Here is a 9088-nt window from a genome sequence, read left to right on the forward strand (position 1 = left end):
CACCACTTAATGGCAATGTTATGAATTTCATTGAACTACACAGGCGTGGGGTGGCATTTCATGTAGCTTTATTTATTGGCGTTACTGTGGACTAACTGTGGTAAAAAAGTTGTTACAACAGAGATGCCACAGCTTCCACATGTACATCCAACCACTTCCCAAAACTCCTTCACTGCAGTGTCAATCACTGGTGTGTGGTGCCCAGAGGCGAAAATAGGCTGTTTAAATGGTGAATAATGGTTGCCCTGGAACACTAAGACAGAGGCAGAAAACACTGGTGGTGTTTGGTGGTTTTATTGCTCACTTCCTCCCATTGGTGAAGGAAGGCAGACAACATAATTCGATGTTGTCATCTTTGTCAGTTCTCTAGTACAGGAGGAGCCTTATGCCTTGTTGGGGATTAAGAAAAGGCATATGTTTTGGAGGTATGTTTTGGATTATTACTCTTACACAATTGCATCTTCAAAATACAAAGGTCAACACATGTTTACAAGCCTACTGTAACTCTTTGGTGGACACTTCCCGTGTCCAAATGTTGTGACATCATAGTACACGTTTCTGTATTTGGCCTTGAATTTAACAGACTAAGCATAAACTAACATTTTCTCCCTCCTCCTATTGGATCCTAAAGGTTGTATCTCCTGTTTTTAGCCACTTACTATCACTGGTGCCAAAATCAGCTGGGACTGTATCAGTTTCATAGTTTATCAGTGTAATTTGTGACTGCACTACATTTGCTATCAGCACAGTTAAACCATTGGTTAATGCTTCAGTTAAGACCAGGCCCTTGCGGCCAAATTTGTAAAGGCATTTTGGCACTTATGATGATCTCCTTTATATCTCTAAATACCTCTGACCTAGTGGGATTTTCAGAAGGAATTTGCTGCTCAGCTCAAAAATACCTATCTGAATCATTAAGTGTTTAAACATCTTTAAAAATCGTGTCCCAGTTTCTATACTGATGTTGCTAAGCTGCCGTGTGAGGTGGTAGAGTTACTTTCCATGCTAGTGGTTCCATGTTGCGGGGGAAATATAAATAAACTCCAGAAACAAAAGGAGCAAGGAAAAAATAATTCTTTCAAACAGTTGAGCAGAAACAATAGGATAGGATATGCCTCCTCTGGGGAAAACGAATGGCTGAAGTGGATAGGAGCACAGAGCCTGCCTTATGGTGCACCATGCACAGCACAAACGTTTGCTAAATGGAGTATTAATAGCAAACGTTATGGCAGAAGCATATGCAACCCCTAGGCTGCCTGCTGGGGAGGGAGAAGCAGAGGGAAGAGTTTTTCCTGTGCTGTCTGTTTTGGATACAATGGACAATTATTTGGACACCTCCATTGTCTCAGGATATAAACAGCACAAAATGCTACACAACAGTTATTGTTTTGCTCTCATGCTAAACTGTGGGGTGTTGCTCACTGTGTGTCCCAAATCATGTAAGGGAAAGTGTTTCATGATTGTAGATTCATTTATGAGCTAAGTGATGGATGGATGGCTCAGCAGATAAGGCAGAGATGTCTTCAGGGTGGGGACATAGTAATGAGTTAGACATGTTCTTCTCCCCTTTTTTACCATCCTCTTTATATAGTTGTTTGAGTTGCTAAAGCATTTCACTGTCAATCTCCCCTTCCTCGCTACAAATGTTTTAAAAATGCCACTGTTCTCTGCAGTGAAACCATGATGGTAGGGATCTTGGCATCCTAAACTTCCATTAAATAGAGATCATCTGTTAGGATGAGACAAATATATTCCATGTGGTTAGTTTTGTGTGGTCGTTGAGGGATGAAATAAGCAATAGCCATGCAATCTACTGCTCATCTTATGTTTCCCTTTTGAAATTAAGGCCCCTGCACAATGCTTTTCCTTCTCTAGTAGAGATTGCTATATATAAATGCTGGCTCCTTAAAATGAAGCAGCTGGTTATGCCGCATCAGAGAGTCATGATGCAAAATATTGTAACATGAACAGCACAGAGTCATGCTGGAGAAGTATGGTTCAAAGAGACCTTCGCAAGAGATGATGAGCACCTGCCTTACATTAAATTTATACTTGATCCAGCCTCTTGAGTCACTGAGATAAGGATCCCAAAGTCACTCCAGACATTTGCACCAAGGCTTCAGAGTGCCTAAACAACACAGATATTGCATAATAATTAAATGTCACTTTGTGTCCTGATCCAATCAGTGAAATGTAGTGAACATTTTTAATAACTATTTAAGAACTTAAATGGCCCAGCTGTAACTGTACATGTAACTATTGTGTGATAGACATCATCACTGGTGTCTGGTAACTAATATAGGGAAGAAAGTGAAATGATTTAAGTCTAATCATTCTGTTGTTTTGCAACACAATGATGCTGGATCCCTTGTTTCCCTTGGAACCTTTTAATATCCTGGAAGCCAAAGGTGAAATGATCCCTTCAGATCCACAGAGTTCATCTAAAACTATGCTCTACTGAATATGTATGAAGATGACGAGTATAGCTGAAGATGTAACAGAAAAGATGGGAAACTTGAGCTCTGAAAGGAATGCAAGCCCTTTGCAGCTGCTGTCTAGCTTATGGGCATTAGGAAGAACTTTGTGGATAGATTCTTCCATACAGGCCTATTGCAGGGTATTCTTCCTTTTCTTCTGAAGTTACTGGTGCCATTGACTGTCATAGATTGGATGCTAGGCTAAATGCACTACTAGCATCTTTCAGACTGGCAGGTCCTATGCCTCAGTATGCAACTTTGCAAAGCATCATGTTAGGGTGGGGAGCATGATCCAAAGCCATATACCACATCATAGATCTAGAAAAAATGTTTTGCTGTAGGATGTTGCATCACTGGTTGAAATGGGGTCCATCAATTAGAGACCCTCCTGATGGTAGGGTTTCAGCTGCCAGGGACCGTTCATAGCCTTAATCATCTGTTCTTGATTTTATTTTGGTCTGTCTTTGCATTCCCCCCCCCCCTCCGCCCATCTCACACCCTTTTCATGGTATACCTGCAACACCTTGGGTCCACTTCCCACTCGCACAGGGCCTCATTGCAAATAAAGTTCTTCCTGATTGGTAATAGGGTTTAAAACTCAATTGTGCTATGTAGATTTACTTGTTGAGGACTTGCTCATCTTTGCCATGAGTCTGCCCCATTCCAAGAGTCCAGTTTAGCTGACAAATGCATTAGTCTCATACCTGTGGGGAAAATGATTCTCCTCCTCTAACATCATTGTGCTTAGCCTGTACATGCTCGGCTTCCTGGAAGTGGAAAGAAATAAGATTTAAATTATACATGAGTGAACTAATTTACTTGAACTGCAGTCTCGAGTCGCATCTTTGAACACCCAGTTTTAGCTTTTTCTGTGCAGTCATTCACCCTCACATGATACTGAATTAGCAGGCAAGCCAAGGACCGCATGTCATGTAGGCTCTGACTTAAAGTAGCACAAGCCTGGCACGACAGGTGCACGCCTGCCACTGCAAATTCAGCTCACCCTGGTCTGTGTCTGTATCACTGTGTTAGGGTGCCCTGTTTCATGCTGCAACCAGTAAGGATCCAACTGCAGCAAATGTTGGAGAATAAAACAGGCTACACTGCCAGCACCTGAAGTCTGTAAGGCTGAAAAAGCTCTCTGAGAGAACAGAATATCTCTTTTCTCCCCTCCTACATTCTCAGAGCCCATCTCTCAGGAACACATGTGTTTGGGGAATGATTTTAACCATGCCAGTTTGAAGTCAGGCAGAATGCAAAGCAGGGGGCACTTTAGAGGCTAACTGTTCATTAACCCTCTAATTCTTAGGAAAGGATGGGGTGTAGGCTGCACTACCTCAAACAGTCCCTGAACTAGGTGGAGACAAGCAGCAACCCTGTTGCTGGTAGCAAATTCTCACTTATACCATGCCAGCTCAGTTGTGCTAACTGGCAAGTTGGGGTTTGGGAGGATCCAAGGGTTGCCTCCAGGGAAGCTGCTTTAACTAGTCTGTCATTGCTATGCCAAATCTTGACCAAAGAAATCAATGTTTGTTGCAGAAATAACTTAAGCACCAAGTATCTGTGGTACGGTACTTGATTTTGCGGTTTCTGATGAATTGAGACTACCACTCCAAATACACACAAGTCACCAAAGCACCTTGGATAATGACTTTAGGCCCATTACTGCAGGAATGCGATTTGACCTGGTGACCTAAAGTTGAAGGACTCTTTTTTTCCTGATCTCCAGTCTGTCCAACTGGCATCAGCTGCTTTTGTCACTGAGAGATTTTATCTTCCTATGCAATGCATTTTTCAGCATGTGCAAAATAATGGGTAAATGCTAGGGTTTTTTCCTGTGGTACTTGCTCGTCTCTCCTCAGGGACCTAGCTCTGGAAGCTTGCTGTAAGAGATCACTTTACCAGATGTTTCATATAATTCTCTCTGCTCTCCCCCACCCTTAAAGCAAGCCTAAAAAATAAATAACGTATGGGTTAGGGGACAGACATTCAACAACCTGAATTGATTCAATCTTTGCAGGTTAGTCTAACCTTCTTAGATTGAACTAGCTTGCAACTGAACAGACATTCCCTTTGGACTGGGGAAATGCAAGCACATGCCTGCAGTTGCTCAGGCCAGGAGCTGGAGGGCGCTAGAGCACACCATCAGCTACAGGAAGCTGTGCTGGGGGCATGGCCAGCCCCAGCAGTAGCTTGGAGTGAACTGGCCAGGGATGGTGTCTGGGAAGCATGAGCCTCCTCCTGGCAGGGGGGCTGTGAGTGGGGGTCAGAGCTGCCATGGTCTCCACAGTGTAAGAGGTGGCACTGGGGCTCAGACGGAGCCATAACTCTCCAAACCCCTCTAGTGCCACTGCTGCTGCTCCCTCTGCACAGTCTGTGGCAGCTTTGCCCACCTGCAGCGTGGCCCCCCTGCTGGGAAGAGGCTCGTGATCCGGGACATCATGACAGGGGGTGGTGCCAACCCTCCAGGATTACCCTGCGATCTCCAGGAATTAGAGAGAAATCTCCAGGAGACTGCTGAGAGTCACCCGGAAGATAAATGATAGGGTATTCATTAAAATAAATATTAGATGTTGAATCTGATTTATACAGATGTCCCGTGGGCTTTTAAAATGTAATAGTAATGTGCATTTGCCGCCTTGATGTAAAGTCATTAATGTCATTACATCATGTGATGAAACCTCCCGGAATAGATTCAGACAGAGTTGGCAACCCTGTGCTGTCCCCATCATGGTTGATCCCCCTCGCTGCTCCTGTGGCACGGTGGGGCACTGCCAGAGTCTGGGCCCCTTAGGCAGGGGTAGGTGGGGTGGCTCTGCCCTCCAGGGGATGCTGCCAGATATTATTCCCACTGCCAGGGTGTTATTCCCCAACTCTACCCTCCGCCAGATGCCAGAGGGAAGGGGAAATAACCCCCCTCCCTTGCCTAAGGGGCTGTACCAGCCTGCCTCTGGCTGGGCCCCACCCTGCTGCTGGAGTGGTGAGGGGGGGTGACCATGATGAGGGCAGCAGCCCCTGTCATGGTGTCATGGAGCACGAGCCTCTTCCTGATGGTGGGGTGCACTGCAGGCAGGGGCCCCACTGCAGGGTGGAGAAAGCTGTCACAGTGTGCAGGGTGCTGGGGGAAACTTGTGGGGGCTGTAGCCCTCTCTGAGCCCTGGTGTTGCTGCTTGCCTCATGCAGTCTGTGGCAGCTCTGACCCTGCTTGCAACCTCCCCCACCGCCGGGAGAGGCTCGCGCTCCCTGAACACCACGGCAGGGGATGCTGCCCCCATCAAGGGCCCTGCCCCCTCACCACTCCAGTGGCAGGGTCAGGGCGTGACCAGAGCCCAGCCAGTAGCACCCCTTGGGCGAGGGGCAGGGAGAGGGGTTATCCTGCCACTTGCCCCACACAGGTAGCGAGTGGCAGTGGTCGGGGCAGCAGAACCTACTGTGCTGCCCCGCCAGGGGCAGAGGGGGTGGAGTGGGGAATAACCCTCCCTCTACCCCCCCTCCCCCACTTCAGGGGGCCATATCGGCCATATCACCACTGCAGCAGTGAGCGGGGAGCACCTGGCAGACCCCAGCTCAGGTCTGTGCCAGTAGAACAGGGAGAGGGATGTTAAACCGCCGCCCCGGACAGTTTACTGTAGGCTATTGCCAGGGCTGGCCATGGCCCTGTCGCCAGAGCAGTGAGTGGAGAAATGCAGGTCATGCTGGTGGGACGAGGGAGGAATGAACCTCTTCCTTGCTCCCTTCTAGGCCCGGGTCAGGCCGGCTCCTGTCCCTGCCCTGTCAGGGGAGCAGAGGGGCAGGGCCAGTCCTGCTGGCCTGGAGCAGAGAGCCCAGCCCAGAGAGCATGCTGGGATACTGGAGGGCTCTGGTTTAATTTAAACTGGGAAGGGGTCTGGGACAGAAGTTGCCTAACCTGGTTTGACCCAAATTGATTAAGTCTGATACTGCATTCAAGCAGGTTTATCTTAATCCAGTTGCGGCCATTTTGAAACTAGTTTATATGCACAGAACTCCTGTTCTGAAAGAGGTTTAAGCCAGTTTCTGATCATTTAAAGTGGTTTGTGTGTAATGTCTGTCCCTAGCCACAGTGTCTTATACAACATAGTGCAGGTTTTCCAGAAAAACACCTGACTGAAATCTGCCTGGGCATTTATGGGAGGCACCGAGAAGAAAATGCACTAGTAGGAATCCATCCTGGAGATGACTTTCTAATTGAAATCTTCAGTTCCTTTTACTCCGCTGATTCTCTTACTGTACTACAACTCCTCCTCTGTCTGAATGTACAACATGGAAAAAAACCCACCCAGGTTTTGTCTAGCATGTTCAGAGAGGCACTGAGGGTGACTGAAGAGATGTCTGGGGAGAGAGAGAGAAGTCATGTGTTCCTTACTATTTATTTGACCTAAATACATTGAGGTAACCATACCATGAAAGAGAATTTCCTGACACTATAGAACTAAACATCTGTTTCCTCCCATTTTTTCCAGTGACAGAACATGGTAACGGAAGAACTGGCAGGGTTTTCTTTCCTTTTTTTCTTTTGTATCACAGGAGGCTCTATGTTCTGGAGCTAAATAAGTTCTCCTAGAGCAGACGGGTTTCTCTCAAGGGTTACATGATCATTTGTTCTCTATTTTCTCTCCTTCCTGTCTCCCCCCACCCCTCCTGGAGAGGAGCGGATATGCTGAAGCTCAGGCAGGACTTCCTCAGCTAAGCCATGCCTGCTGGCAAACTCAGCTGTATACCCTGTCCCTTTCTATGCACTCCCCTTTTCTCTGATAAAACAATGGACCAAATACTCCTTGTTGTTTGTTATTTTATGTTCTGCAGAGGAAGAACTGAATGCGAGTTTTCATCCCCAGGGACTTCGCTGCATTCCACATTTTACAAGTCTTTCAAAAACGGGGTTATTCAGTACGGTCCTGTAGGATTCCCTTTTGTTCACAAGTCTGAATCCTTCAGTGGGAAATGCTACATACTCAGATTGTGATAAACAGCTGCTGTTCTTCAGGCCGATCATTTTTCGAGTGAATTTGGCACTGATGACAAATTGACGGCTTTGGAGATTTGTGCAAATTAAAAAAAAAAAAGACGCAAGTCAGCAGTTGTATACGTGACATACTCACAGACACGTCTGTCTGATTTGTATGAGAGCTCCCCCAGGGATTCTTATGCACAGGAGATAATGGCTTGGACAGATGGTCACTTGCACATGCTAGTTGCACACACAGTTGTAATAATGATGTGTGTATCTAATCACTGAACAAAATACAGCCCTTTCTAAGCTAGTACCACGTGGCAGAGCAAATACCCTGCACAAGCATCGTCTGCCAGCGTGCCTCAACTCTGCACTGGAGGAGCCTGCTTTAGGCTTAAGAGTAAGTCAGATTTTGGCCCTCCACAACTCCTTACCCTTCTGCTAAAACTACCTACAGGAGTCCCACATAGCCCTGGCTGTGGATCCATTATTGTGTTATGGATACCTGGCTGGAAGGGACTGAGTTGTCAGCTGCTGCACATAAAGCTTTGCTGTTCTGAACTTTCTTCCCTAGTGAACCAGGCTGCAAGGACTGTTGCTCCTATTGCAGCTATATCCACTCCATTTAGGTACTGCCCTGCTGTTGCCATGTGATACTGACATTCAAAGTGATAGATTCCAAAGCTTAAGTTATAGGAAACTGCATTTTTTCCCTGCAAGCTTTTTCCATCTTTTGCTGCTTTATTTGCTAAGTACCCAAATGCTTTAGGCATTTTTGGTGTGATTTGTACATGCTAGGAAAATTCACCTGTATTTTCTGTGCTACTCCCCAGTCTCTCTGTCTAATGTAACGTCATCCAGGAGCGCATTCGTGCTTCATTTTTCACCTTAGGATATTAACTAGTGATGGCCAGTCGGGATGGAGTGACCATACATCCGGTTTGCGGAAGGTTTGGAGCTGTGCAATGTTTGTGCTGGAAATTACATGGTGGGCTTCTGTATTTATTCTTGCTCCGTACTTCCAAAATCTGACCCTCGGTGTAAAAGCCAAAAGATGCACGTTACTGTCTCCCAGCGAACTCCACCTGGTATATGAAAATGAACCAGGGTCTCCTCTCTATTGAGGCTGTGGCACTACAGAAACTGGGCATCTGATCTTTGCTTCTGCATCTCCATCTTCATGTACCAGTATAAAATGGATACAAAATGTGCAACCTTTTTGGTTTGGGTATGTTGCACTCGCATTGCACTGGCCTAAGAGAGAACTCCATTTCTAGTTCAACAGAGGATCTTAGGACTAGTCTACCCAGGGCCGACCCTAGAGGGGTGCAGAGCCTGGGGCAAATCAGCTGGTGCAGGGCCCCATTAAGAGAGATGGGCTACAGAGCGGGATAGAGGTGGCAGCCTTGGCCCTGACCCTGGCCCTGGTGCTGAGGGAACTGCTGCTGGCACAGCCCACCCTGGCGGGCCTTTTGCAGTGCAGAGCAACTGAGGTTTCATAGTTTCTAGGGTTGGAAGGGACCTGAGTAGATCATCTAGTCTGACCCCTTGCCATAGCAGGGAAGATTACTGGGGTCAAATGACCCCAGCAAGGTGTTCATCTAACCTCCTCTTAAAGACCCCCAGGGTAGGAGCCAGC

At 46.7% G+C, this 9088-nt stretch overlaps 1 protein-coding gene across 1 annotated transcript in view; it reads left to right on the forward strand.

Annotated features, from left to right (window-relative positions):
- The first annotated feature begins 364 nt into the window (after positions 1 to 364).
- ARHGEF9 (Cdc42 guanine nucleotide exchange factor 9) overlaps positions 365 to 9088 on the forward strand; it is a 327093-nt gene continuing 318369 nt past the window's right edge. Inside the window, exon 1 of the mRNA XM_019540350.1 lies at positions 365 to 425. The gene's annotated coding sequence lies outside the window, so the exon portion shown is untranslated. The remainder of the gene's footprint in view (positions 426 to 9088) is intronic.

This window comes from Crocodylus porosus, unplaced genomic scaffold (assembly GCF_001723895.1).
Source record: "Crocodylus porosus isolate Cpor-Errol unplaced genomic scaffold, CroPor_comp1, whole genome shotgun sequence".
NCBI lineage: Eukaryota > Metazoa > Chordata > Crocodylia > Crocodylidae > Crocodylus > Crocodylus porosus.